The 14,707-nt window shown below is 36.3% G+C and overlaps 1 long non-coding RNA gene across 1 annotated transcript in view; it reads right to left on the bottom strand.

The window, feature by feature from the left end:
• The window catches only part of LOC125695515 (uncharacterized), a 175,238-nt gene that overhangs the window by 38,176 nt on the left and 122,355 nt on the right, over positions 1–14,707 (bottom strand). The window lies entirely within an intron of this gene.

Genomic DNA, 14,707 nt, shown 5'->3' with positions numbered 1-14,707 from the left:
AATGTATATGAATATTTCTTTTTTTTTCTGGCAATTTTGAACTGCTTGTCTTTCATGGGATTTCTTATGGCTATTTACATTTTCACTCAGTGAAAATCAATTACCTTCCTGCAATAAGCCTCATTTGCTACCTTTGAGTATAATAGAAACACCATTAGGATGATGACATTACCCAAAAGAAGGGCACCACACAGTTGGTAGACATAAATTAAGGACCCTTTCACATATGCATTAGAAATACTGCTGTGACTGAAATATGCATAAAATCTGTATCTATTAGAGCTATTAGTGTGTGCCGGTGATGATTTTCAAGGAGGAGGGGGAGATTGTGATCTACTACTTTGACAAAATTATGTATTTCCTTTTTTTCTCAGTATGTGCCACTGATGCAATAAGCACAGGCCCCCAGCTGAGCTGCATTTGGAAATGCCACTGAGCATGGTATGCGCGCTTCACTTCCCTTTGCTGAAGCAAGACACTGTCAGGAATAGAGTGCATGTGTGCCGCCAAGCCCGCTCCTCCTTCATCACCCTGACCTCCACCGTTCTGCGGATGTATGCCTGGGTGAGGACAGCACTCATGTGGAAAACAGCTCCTGCAGATCAATTCATAGGATTTAGGGACATTTAACTTCCATCAAGACCACATCATCTTATTGATATTTGAAGACTAACTTATTACTGAACATTAATGGGACTGGCATAAAGGGCTGCGTGTTTGCTGGGGGTAGAGGGGAGAAACTAATTTAGAGATTCCTCCCTTGGAGACTGTTAAGCAGAGGGAACTACTTCTAAATGCCGTTATTTTTTACCTGGGTTCTTATGGGCTTAAGTAAAACAAAATTATAACACAGTATGATTACGTGTTTATGTATTAAAAGTGTAAAATGCTGTTCCCTGCTTCCTACTTCCATATTCATTTGACATACCAATGAGCCCATTTTGAAGAGGGAAATATTGGGACACCGTCTCTTTCCTAAAAGGATTACTAATCGTATCTATCACCTATTAGTTAACAGAAAAGCTCTAGTTACCTTTTCTTGTGGATGTATCATTTAAACTATTTCGGATCTGCAAATACTTACAGCTTTTGTGCTAAATCACAGAAATTGAAAATTTGAAAAATCTCAGTCGTGCAGCAGATGTTCTACTGACAATGCCATGAATTGTGCAAATGACATGAGTCAAATTCATCAAACAGCCCACAGTAATGTAAGAAAACTTGCTTAATTAACAGACAGAAATATTTAATATGACACGTGCCGATCACAGAAGTAGTAACCTTGAGTTCCTCTGATTTGTAAAGATATACTACTATAAAGTAGGCAAATGGAGGTACATGGGCAAAGGCAAATGAAGGGGAAAAAAAGCAGGTCTAGGAATTACTGCCCGTTATCTGAAGTTCCCCATAGTTTGAGTACCCTTCTATATTGCCATTCCGTGCAAATCACTTTTCTCGTACAGCGCTTCATACTGAGCAAACAGGCATAATCAAGCAAAGCAAATGTGTGCATCTATAAAACACTACTAAAATCAAACATTAATGCAGTTCAATTAACCAGATGTGTAAAGTTTCATTTGATTTGGAAAAGCGCTGAGAATTTTGCAAGACAAAGTCCATAAAGGGGAGTAGGGCCAGTACGATTTTCAGGTGTGAGAATTTTGTTTATCTTGAGGGGAACAAAAAAAGCTTTTTGAGAAATCAAACCATTTAGAGAATGATTTCTGACTTGACATTTAAACCTGAACTATTGTTATAATCTCAGTATCCAAAGCCATTGTGGAACAAAATGAAAGTAGCAGTACTTGATTGGTAATTTTCCTTCTAATCTACTTATTTCACTTTCTATTATGTGTGAAGATAATGTTCATGAATTCTGGCTAAACATTATTTCAACATAAGCTTGAAAGTCCACTAAGTAGTTACTGAGCACTTAGGAAAAATGCAGAAAGGAATGAATCTCATCTATATTCTTAGAAAAATGCTGCATATATACAGAGTGTACAAAGCAAATCTTCTAGTGTGCCTGTTATGTATTTTACATTAAAAATTCTTGGTGAAGGAACGCTTATTTCTCTGCAGGCATTGACACTGCTACAATGTACAATAGGAAATATGCAGAGAGGATGTGGCTTCAAATCATTTAGACGCTATACATTTCATAAGGATAAAGGTCATAACAGCTGAGCAAACCATTTCCATCAACGTTTTAAATAAGAAGATTATATGATACGCAGAATTTTCATTTGAACTAACAGGACAGAATTTGTGCAAAGTACTGCAGCATTTCAGGAAATTGTCTGAATGAAGAAAACATGACAGTGCTTTATCCAGACAGGTATAACAACCATCTAAATACAAACCAACCAAACAAGACAATTAAATGTCAGATTTATCATTATTAATATCACCTCAGAACTCATATGAAAAACATCTGTTTCATTTTAAGTATACATACAAGTGTTGCATCTATTCAAACCCTAGACTAGGTTTTTTAAGCATATCTGTACCTTTTGTTTAACACAAATATAGGACTCGATAAAAAGTAAACTTAAGCTAAATGTAATGGGAATGTCTTTTCAGAACCAAATTTAATTTCACTAGCATAGCACTATTTTTTTAAGGTTCCTATGTAGAATATTTTGGAAAATCAGACCACACAGTTAACAGAAATCTGAGTTTAAATTTGACTTCCAGATTCAGCAACTTTGTTTTACATGACTGATTTTAGGCTTATTAATTTATGACAAATCCTTTCCAGGCAATTGAAAGACACCCACAATAAATTTGGTCCAAGTATTAGGATCACTTAAATATTGTTTACTTAATATACATGTCACAATTTTTCTACCACTTTACATGTGCCAGAGAATCTGGATTTCAGACAAACACTTCAGCAGCTGCTTTGAGAGCCTGGAAATGGGAAGTTATACTTCCTAACCCTAACTACCATTATAACACCTCTGCATATAGGAATCCGTCATAGTTTTGGTTTGACTGAATGGTGCAAAGATCCTTCTGCAGCATGTACCTCACTATCATCACTGCTGGGCCAAATCTTCACATCCAAAGGAAAACAAAACATGCAGACATAGGTCTCTCAGCGTCTGTGGAATATTACCCCATACCGTTCTCTGCAGCTCTTGTATTAACTCCTAAGGCTGACTAACATAGGACTGGAGAGAATAGCCTCAAGCTGCTCCAGGGGAAGTTCAGATTGGATATTAGGAAGAATTCCTTCTCAGAAAGAGTATTGAGTCATAGGAACAGGTGGTAAAGTCACCATCCCTGGAGGTGCTTAAGGAAAGGGTAGATGTAGCACTTAAGGACAGGGTTTAGTGAGCAACCTTGGTGGTAGGTGGACGGTTGGACTGCGTGACCGTTTGAAACCTTAATAATTCTATGATTGCAGTCGCCTGTTGAAGAGGTGCAATAGCAGAAGGCCCTATGGAAACTACACCTGAACAGCAGATCAGTGTCAGAACAGCAGACCATATTTTAGGCATTGTTACAAAATGTGCATGGAACAAGAATGAAAATAATCTTACGCCATAGCACGTTGTGAGAACACAAGCAGTTCTGATTCAAGAATCAGAAATCCTTGTGAAAAAGGGTACACAACAAAACTAGCAGAGGTGTGAAGAACTGCAACAGGCTTCTGTGCAGCAAACAATAGGGCAGAATATGGTTCTTCAGCTTGAAGAGAAAAGACAGGGAATATGATAGAAATCTGTTAGATAAACATTGGGAAGTGTCTGAGAAAAGACTGTTGGACTGCACACTGATTAATTTTAAACCTGCAGATCAATTTAATGTAATTTTGTAGATAGGAAAGCATTACACTTCCTGAACAAATTCGTGGAGAAAATTTAACTCGTACTTAAGAAAAGCCATGCAACCTTAGTTATGTTGACACATCCTTGTAATGATTTCATTATGAAGGAGATTGAAAGATACATGTTCTAACATGCAATATTGTAATATTATTTTGGATTATTTCTGCTATTGCTGTCTATGGATCCATTATGTATGCCACAAGGATTTTTTAAAATTATTTTTAATGGATTGGAATAATCATAATTGTCACCATGCAGAAACACTCCTCAGAAAAAACAACAACCAAATGAAAACACATTATTTTCACTTTCCTCAAAACATATGTATACACAGGAGTTCAAGAGACTGTCACGCTGTGGTTATCTCACATTGCGGGTACTAATAGGATGATGGTATTTGTTCCTGGGTCACTGAACAAGCTAAAGCTGCCTAAAGTTAAGCTCAAGCTTCAAGTGAAAGTGTTGTCTTTTATTTTTTTTTAAGAGGAAAATGTACAGAAACGCTTAGTTTTGACTGGTCCCACACAGTTTCATATTTGCATTCTCTGCTTTTTGTTTCAGCACAGCTGTGCTAGTAATATTCTTGCCTTCAGGCCTGAAGTTCAGGGGTTGAAGGACAACAGAAAAACTTAGGCTCTAATTCAGTGATGACACAGAGGCAGTGTGCTTGTAGGGGAAGAGCAACCATACTGTCAAAGGTGTCTTCTTTGGATGAAACACTGAACAGAGGTCCCTACTGGCAAAGTCAAATGAAAAAGGAATAGAAATTCATTTTAAAAATATCTTCCCTAGACTTCAGAAAGAAAGTAGAAGTTCTGACAGCGTTATTGAGCTAATAAAAACAGTTTGCACACCCATGGTAGGGACTGAGGAAAAAAAATTAACAGTTCCAAGTGTCATTACCAATTCATTCTAGAGTACCTTATAATATAAAATTTATCTTACCATGTCACATGCCTTTTTACATGAAAGCAATGCTTTATAATTCTGAGTAAAAGATATTTAACTTTCACTTTTTTGGGAACCAGATTTAAAGGGAATCTTTGTCACATTTTAAAAATCCACCGTCTTCATGTTGTCAGTGGGTTGTTAATGAACAAGTGCTCCAGTTTGTCATAAAAATAGTTTAAGATGTAGAAAGATCATATCTGAAAATGAAGGAATTCAATGAACAACAAATTGAGGAAATTCCCTAGACTGTTATCTGAAACCCACTGATCAGCATTAGCTTGAAGTCCACATTAAGCTAAAAGAAGAAAATAATAGAGAATAGAATTCATAAATGGAAAACACCATAATCATTCTTGCTGATAATTTTTGGGAGACACATACAGTAAAAGAAGAAACAGAGCATGATACGTTGAAAATGCCTCACTGACAGACTGTAATGAGAAACATTGGTGGTTTGCTCACCCCCAGCGGAAAGTCTTTCAAAGCCATAAATAGAAGATATGACCTGTAAAATGCACACATCTTCATACGTCCCACAACACCCTGAAAGTGAGTAGATCAGATTGAGAAAACTGTTTTAGGAGATTATGGTTCACATGGATTGTCTTTACCGCAGGGCCACAGAGGGAACCAGCACTTCAGGACAAGATCCTCCAGGATTCTAAGCAAGCCAGTGAGGCTCTGATCAAGAGGGAAAAAAGTCTACCAGTTTACATATCTGGCACTGTTATACAGGCACACTCACCTTTGCAACCAGAAATGCAAACACGTACACACATACTTACAACAATTACATTAATTTTTAATTCAAACACCCCACTGCAAATTGGCTTTATCCTTTATTATCAGGCTTTCGGACATTTGTATTACTAGAAACATCCCACACTGACTTCTAAATATAATCTCACGTTGTAACTGTCAAAAATGCATCTGAAAGCACGATTTAACTTTCTACTTTATAAAAAGCTGTAATGATGTGGATCAACAAATGAAGAATTTTGAAATCTCTAAAGAAGCTCTTTGAAGATCTAAGATACTACTATATAGAAGTAAAAGAGGCTCGCAGTTTTATTCCCATAATTTCATTCTACAAAGCGCAGGAAAATTTCAAGTGTTCTGAAAAACAAAACTATACCAAAAATTTATCCACTGATTTTATAATATGAGTGTTTCTGCTTGGAAAAACAGTATGAGTAATACCATGCCTCAGTATTTGGTCACTGACAGACAGGTGGGCACTACTTAGAGCTCTCTATTCACTGTACTAACAGTCATCTCTGTGATGTTTAAAATCACATCTGCAATACAAAGTCCTGCCAGCATTGCCATTGACTCAGATACAAGAAGGACAGGATTCTTGATAAACAGCAGGACTGAAATTAGAACAGAAAATACACTTTTGCAGGTATAAATTTTAATTCAGGAGAGAGGAGAAAACAAGACCAAATTCTATCACATTGACACAAAGCCTAATTTAGTTGATATAAATGTTTGCTTTAGGAGTACTACCCTGGTGTGGAGCAGCACTCACATGAAGTAATACTGCTAGAAAACAAGAGCGTGTAATGAAAAGCCTTCAGACTGAATGAAAGCTATTCCTTTTACAGTAAAGATGTTATTAATCCAGATGTATTAAAATAGCTAAATATAAATATTAAATAGTGATAAATAAATATCACTAAAAGTCCCTGAAGCTAAACAGATTGAGCAAGCGAAAGTAGACTCAAGTGTAAGAGTCAGAAGAGCAGCCACAGCCTGAATAAGGATTTCAGCTGAAAGCTGGTGTGACACAAGTGTCTGCTAGTGCTGCTAGACAGTTTGCCTTTCACTTTGCATACAATATAAATATTCAAGACACCATACTGACTCTATCAAAAGCAAAAAGCTGTACATAGAATTATCACTTCTGAATACAGAAATTTGGGTCACACATTTTCCAAGCATGTAGGACAACCTTAGGATAAGACTCAGAAAAAGCACACGCTGTTAAGGCTCTTAAGTGCCAGAATCACCTCTCACGTGGGCTTACAACGTAAAACTGTATAAAAAGATATGTGTAAAGAAATAACGTGATTTTGAATGCATAAAATAAAAGGCTTCAGTATTTAGTAGTCTAGTGTATTAAAATGTAAGACTCTCCTAGAATGGTGGTAAGCCAAAGTAACGTGAGAAATTAAGAAAAATACCTTTCTCACTTGTATAGACTAGCTAAGGAATAACATATAACTAAACTAAACCAAACTATTGTATCGAGTGGCACAAATTCCTATCAAAATTATGGGGAATGTGCAAAAGTAGTAGTATAGGGGGATTGATGGGAGTATATTGAGATGATTATAATTTTTGGCTTAAGATCAGAAAAAAAATACTCCTAACAGGGAAGAATATTATACTGTTAAAAAGACACACCCAAGGGAAGTGATAGAAGCCTCACTTCCTCAAGGCTTTAAAAATGAATTAAGAAAAAAGATGGAAAATAAGCCTGCCCTTGTTAAGAGTTATTCTTACAAGAATTATCCAACTACTTTTCAACTCATATCAACTACTTTGCCTTGTAATTTAGAACTTCTTATCTTTGATAATAAAATTGTATTAGGATTACATGAGATGATTATTTGAAAATGAAAGCTGAGAAACACTTCTTTCTTCACACCTTACCCAGAAATAAACTCATATCACAACAAAGTAAAAAAAGAAAAAAAAAGACAAAAACAACACAAACCACCACCACTCACAGAAAAGAAAGAACAAAAACCCACACCAAAACTACATGTGACAGGCAAAGCTCAAGGGAGTTTGTCCTCTGCTTCCAAATTCCTTCACTATTTATTTCCTTGGTATTCTGCACGTTCCGTCTTTCTTCACAACTAAATTTCATCTGTTCTTACTTTCTATGCCCTCTCTGTACCCTTGGAAAGTTTAGCACTGAATGGATCAGTTGGAAGGGACCTTCAAACATCACCTAGACCAAGCGACTCAGCACTTAACCAAAACTTAAAGCAGGTTATGAAGCAAGATGCATTTAAATGTAGCTTTAAATAACTAGATCTTGCTTTTGAGATTGCATCTCAAATGCCAGAAAGTGACGAGGAAAGAAAACTGAAGAGTGATCACTGTGTGCTTAGAGGCAGCAACTCACCTAGGGAAGGTAAGACAACGGGTTCACTTTGCGAGTTTATTTTCATACCACAATCACCAGAGGAAAAATAGTTTGTTGCTTCAATTTTGACAAATTGGCAAGGATTACAAGAATGACTCAATGTCTACTTAGCACACTGGCTGCTTAGGAATCCCTTTGTAACCCTTCTGACTCCTTTTCCAATAAGCTAAGCAGTTAAAAAGTTACAACCTTTGCAGCTATGCTTTCAGTGACTCAGTTCCCTGCAGTGGCCTTGCTTATGCAAGTTCATTAACACAATTTGTTTTTTTAATTATCAGCTGATAAAAAGCACTTGATAAATACAGGAAACTGTCAAAATGTGCATTTGCTACCCATCCATCCATTCATTGCTGAAATGAAAGTTTTGAATACATATCACAGATTTAATGGAACTCTTCAGTTTTCAATTGCAACAAAAACAGCGAGCACTCTCAAATCCAATGTAAGACCTGGAAAGACAATTCCTAATGAGCACCATGTGCATTCTGACTGGGCTGCATTCCAAACACAGGCACTGTCTTCCCTCTGAATCAATCACTATACTTCATACTCAATACAGTAAATTGTTTTCTGAAGTCATTTCACTATTCATCAGAACGAGAAAACCTGATTACCTACAACTCACTAATTAAGACTGTGCTAACCAAAAAGAGATTTACAAAGACGCTACACAGTAACGAGGCAACTAATTGTCTTCATCTTAGAAAAGGAGGCAAACAACCCAGTTGGGACCTATTTTTAACTCCTTCTCATTAAACCTTTCTGGAGGAAAAACACCCCTAGAGAACTGGTAAATTTGAAACCCATTTCTTCAGTTGAAGATCCCAAATTTGGTACGTCTCTAATGCAGTAAGCGTAGAGTCCTGTGATCCACAGTATTAAACTGGGAACTAAGCCATCTGTTCAGAAAAGCCTGACTGCTCCTACCTGCTAAACAAACCCAGGTAGATTGCCTCTTCTCCATGCCAGCACCCTTTCTTTTTGTTTTATACATGTAATGAGATTATTATCTATTCAGAGAATGGGTAATCTTCCTTTCTGCATCCTGAGGACAGTGGGATCTCATTGTTAGAATAGCAGTACCAGCACTCAAGAGGACACTTCTATGTTTTTCTTATTTCACATTACACAAAGGGGAAAGCATGGATTCAGAAATTATCTACAGACCTCACACAACGCAGCATCTCCACACATCCTACTCACCACAACACCGCTGCACTAGGTTTACATAACCAAGGACAGTGGATTACGTTAGTGAGGCGGACAAAAAGAAGAGACACACTGTTTTATACATCTAACAGCAATTGATCACCACAAAATCAGGCAAGCTGTCCAGAGATGTGGTGGAGTCTCTTTCTATGGATACATACAAAATTCCAGCTGAACGCTTTCCTGTGTAACCTCCTGTAGGGAATCTGCTTTAGCAGGGAGTCGGACTAGATGACCTTCAGATATCCTTTCCAACCCCTTTGATTCTGCAGTTCTGTGATCTGTGCTCTAGACTGTGCCACACGCAAAGTATTTCTTTCCCTTGCATGTGCTCACTAATGACTGTAGATCGTGAGCTTAGAATAGAAAACAAATCAAGAACATGAGCAGAATTCTATAAAAATGAAAAATCAAATTAAAGTACCCCAAAGCCTACAGCAAGATATCAAATCAATCAGTGCAACAAATGAGGTTCTGTGTGCTGTACTTCCAGTTACAGTCAGTGAGGGCTTGAACATTCAGCTCCTTCAAAGCATTTCATAATAACATATTTGTGGCATATTATCTAACAGAAAGGTAATATAAACCATACATAAAACATTTACACTTTAAAATAGATAGCTTTACAGCATGAGTCATTGTGTTAGTCATCCATTTTTCATAAGCCATGATTCCATGTTTTTCTTAACAATCATCTTTCTCAAATCAGCTGCTAAGAACTATTAGAAGAACAGGCATCCCTGTGTTTAAGTCTCCCAGCTGAAAATGCTAATTATACTGCAAGTGAAGTAATCCAAGACTACTGCACCAGAAGAGGCATAGGTATTTCACTTAATTCAGAAAAGGAATCAATTGTTTCCTAGAATACTAAATAAATATGGGGGGGGGGGGGGGGGGGTTGTTTTTTGTTTTTGCAATATATCAATCATGAAAAGTTGCCTATTTTTACTGTACACTGTAGGAAGAATTATATTTAGTCTATATAAACATTACCAATGGACCTGATAATTCACTCAAAGTAGTTAAATGTGACAAGATATTAGGAAAGAAGCATACCAGCAGACATTAAACGCTGTTGCAAGTTATGCAAGTAATATAGAATGATTACAGACATTTTTGCAACAGATCTTACAGTAATGCAGATTATTTCTATTTGTAATGACCAGAAATTCTATTTCAATTCAATTCCTTGTTTTTAATGATATAAATGCCAAGTAAATCATTAAAAGAAATGTCAGCTCTATCAGCAGCAGCTGTTCTTACTACTGAAAAACGAGGGGAAGTGTAAGAGCAGGGCAGCTAGCAAACCCCACAGCGGTCTGCAAAGTCACTAGTGGGAAAACAACAAAGGTCTTTCCATGCAACTAACACAGATGTGCCCATAGCCAAACTGTCAGAAACAGTTAAGATGACAGCTACTCACAGTTCATTATTTCCTTCTCACAGGTCACTGGGTGACAAGCTGGGTCAGCATGCTTTGTCGGCTGCAACAGTCCTCCTCTGTCCCCCTCAGTTCTTATACCATTTAAATAAAGGTAAGCCACCCAAATTGGTATATAAACGTAAATAAACATCTTCAAATGCTTTCTAAAAATGGGAAATTAATGTTTATTGTATCTTCCTTTCATTTTCAGACAGATGTAACATCTCCCGTCTGTGATGAACTGAGAACCAAATTTGTATCTGATGCAGATACATCTATTAGGATAATTTTGTCAAGTGACTAAAGCGCATAATGAAAGCTAATTTGTCAACAATTCAAAGCTTTAGCCTTTAGAACATTTACCTGGCAGATATATCATGGAAAATCATTGCAATTCAGTCAAAAGACAGTGTTTTCATAGAGGAGATTTCACAAAGAAATCTGAGTGTCCTTAAAATGAATATAGACAAGATTTAAATATTATAAAATACGGTGTAGAGCTACTTCAATAAATATTTTAAAATCCAAAAATATCCAAAGTATCCAAATCACAACCCTGTCATTACTTTTTTTTTTTTTTTTTTTTAAATACATTCTCATCGGTCTTCCTGGAATAATTATAATTCATAATACAGATACAGATCATGACTTATGTTTTGCCCACTTGGAATTTACAAAGAATGAGTAGCTTGTAAAGAATCAGGGTCAAACATTCACTTAACTGCTACAATCAATTTTACCAATTCATAGTTCTGTCATTGGTGGAAGTGGGAGAACATTTTCATCTCCTTGGGGTATTCTTAAGTCATCCTTCGTACACTAATAAGTCTTATAAAAATGTAATAACTGAATCTGTCCAAATGATTCAGAAAAAAGTAAAATGAAACCAATTGTCCCAGATGTGTCTTTCTTAGTATTAAATATGACAAGGTCATAAGCATTCTGACCCAGATCCAAGAATGCTTGTAACCAAGCATGTACTTAGCTTGGAAAACACTTAAACACATATCCAGATTAGAGACAAAATCTTCAGAAAATTGTGAAGCCAGGCTTATATCTGGAAACGAAGTGATTCAATAAGGCTTAACTAAAAATGCATTAAAACAAGCAATTAATCATTTGGAATGTTACTACCACTATTCTATTTCATTTACAAATAAAAGGTATTGCTAGGAAACTCCTGATAGAGAATGTACATGTACATTCTTTCTAACATTTGACAACATTCTTTGCTGTGGTTTCACATTAGAGCATTGAAGCTGCACATAACTACATGCTAATATGCAATTTGAAGTACAGAACATTCCTCAGCAGAGATAGATACAAGAAACTAGTGTGAGCTGCAGCATGCAGTTTAAACAAGTGCTTAATTTAGAGTCTTTACTCTCATCAAAAGATTTTTACACTGCTACAGCAGGGCACAACTAGTAAGATTAGAAGAATAAGTAGTCATTGAAAACGCTGCTGGAAGTTACAAGAGTTGCAATACCCAGAACATTAAGTTGTTATCCTGATGCAAAGATGACACCATGTAATATCTTTCTAGAAGTCTCCATTCTAGAGATTTTTTGAGCGGCAACGGATTTGTAGTTTCCCATAAGCAAGCAGTAAAGATGAGAATAAGAATGAGAAGGAAATCAGTGGCTGTTAGGTACTTAGTAAAGTCGTCAGTTCTTGTGTGCATAGGGAAGAACACGAATCACAGTCACACAGATCACCTCTCTACTCATTCTGATACTAAACACCGTGACTTAGCAATTTCAACCCTTCATGTCTAGGGACTAGTTTGTAACTGGATTTCTGCTGTTTATCTCTGGGGTAATATTGGTCTTCTAACAATTGAAAGGACTTTTTTCCCCTCAGTGTCATTTGCTGGAATGGATAAGTTGTTCACATTTCACATTGAAACTCCGGGATTCCGTCAAGTAAATCAGCGATGAGGTTCAGACTGTCATATCACATATCGTGTATCATGTAACTTGGTCAAAGTATGTGGGGCACTGAAAAAACCAACACTGGAAAGAACATTAAGTTATCCCCAAAGATACAAAAAAAAACTTGCTGGAACTGCTAAGATAGGACAGAAAGAGAAACAAGCCCATTTTCTTTTCTTTGCTGTCATTTATCACAGGATAATGTGCAACTGGTTAAATAACCTGAAGGTAAGAAAGGGACTCAGAGCAGCTTTCAAACAGCAAAAATAAATACAGAATCTAGTTGTATGAAGATCATTGCAAACAAACGAATTTGCAACATGATTAACCACATTCTTTGAAACTCACCCCTCTTTTCTGAAAGCCCTTCCTAAAAAAGCATACAGAATATGTGCTGTTGTTTTTTAAACATAACACTGGCTTCATTCTGTGGTGGCTCTCCATGAAAGCATGACTGTTTCTCATAACCTGAGCCAGAAGAAATACTAATTATGACAGCTCTGAATGGCACATTGTCCCGAGACACTAAGTTGAAGAAGGAATAATTTAAGGCTACATTCACTAGCTTACAAATAGACCCAACCCTTGATAGTATTTGAGACTTAATACATCCTAAGGACCTGCACCTTATAGATAAAACACAAGACTTGCAGGAGACTTACAGTAATCTGAAGCAGCCAGACACCTGGTGATATACTCAACACCCAGAAGCACACTAAACTGCTAAGCTTGAGTAACTGATTCTCCTCTTAGAGTCACTTCTGCTCTCTTCTCAGTAATCAGTCTGCTCAACTTCAACAAATGTGTTGAGCAGGGCAGTTAAACAAAAAGAATTTGTAAAAAGACTTCACCATCATAGCAGGGGCAGTGATCATGATGTTAACGTTACTGACCCACATAGTTGGAGCAACTCCTGAAACAGAAATTCTAGGACAAGGATATAGTTTTCTCTACTACCACAAAGCATACTTCATTTTCATGTAGGACACTTTTCCACGCTCTGTAAAGAATGGGGGATTTCTTTCCTACATGGAAATTGAACGGCTGATTTTTTACATTAATTTCCAGAAGGAGGTTGAAGGTATACTTTAAGCTACAAAATATAGTCTATTACAGTCTAGAGGAAAAGGTCAGCAAAAGAGAGTTTACATCCCCAGGTATCTCCCATAACAGAGGTAACTGCAGAAGTTTCGTATGTGTTACCGTTACTATTTACCACCATTGTTTCTGACAATAAAGTAATGTTTTTAATTTAGTATTTTTTTGTAGTATTAGTTCAGAAAAATGCTTTAGACAGCATGAATCTACTTTTAGTGAAAAGAGATGTATAAGCACCAAGTCAAGCATTCAGTGCTTCAAAATTATTTTGACTATAGTGCTCTGAATCAATTGTCTGTGTTTTCCAAGAAGAAATGTTTAGATCAATACCTAAATATTGTTATCAGAACCTAAAAGCATGGGTGGATACTCAGTTAAATAAGTTTTACTCGTTCTACTTTACTTCAATGAAATTATGTACACATAGCTATCATCACCTATTCAGACCATGACAATTAATACTCCAAACATTGTGAAAAAAGTGATTCTGTATAATCCTTACATTGCAGAAAACGATTTTAAATTATACTGGCTCTTTCAGAAGACAGCTTCCATAAACAGTTTGCTTTAAACACATAACAGTATTTACAAGTTGTTAAATAACCTATGTTCAACAAAGCTTTCAAGTTGGATACATTGAGTAGCACTTGAAAAATACTATAGATAGCCAAAGAGTAAATATTTGCTGGGTCATATTATAAAGAAATACCAGAAGCTCTAGTCTTTGCACAAGTACAGCAGAAGCAACACATGGGTTACCTAAATGTAATATTTCCAAGGCAATCTCTAATATTCTAGATAAACCAATACTGGTTGTTGCTTTCATTTGGCTGTAAATTGCTGTTATTAGCACACTGTCAGTAGTAACAACATTACTTAATTCAACTTTCCAATAGTGAGTGATGTCTAGTGGCCTTTCATCTGAATGGGAATTCCTTTTTTATCTTAATTTTAAAACTTTCTTCTAAACCTAAAGACTCAAAAATAACTAACCAAAAGCCACCCCTTAGATAAAAAAAAAAAAAGAAAAAAAAAAAGGTTTTGTTTAAGTAAAAAAGACTGAAACCAGGGCAAGGTTTTATGTATGCTATAGCTA

This window comes from Lagopus muta, chromosome 6, assembly GCF_023343835.1.
Source record: "Lagopus muta isolate bLagMut1 chromosome 6, bLagMut1 primary, whole genome shotgun sequence".
NCBI lineage: Eukaryota > Metazoa > Chordata > Aves > Galliformes > Phasianidae > Lagopus > Lagopus muta.
This window is presented reverse-complemented; position numbering and strand designations above follow the sequence as displayed.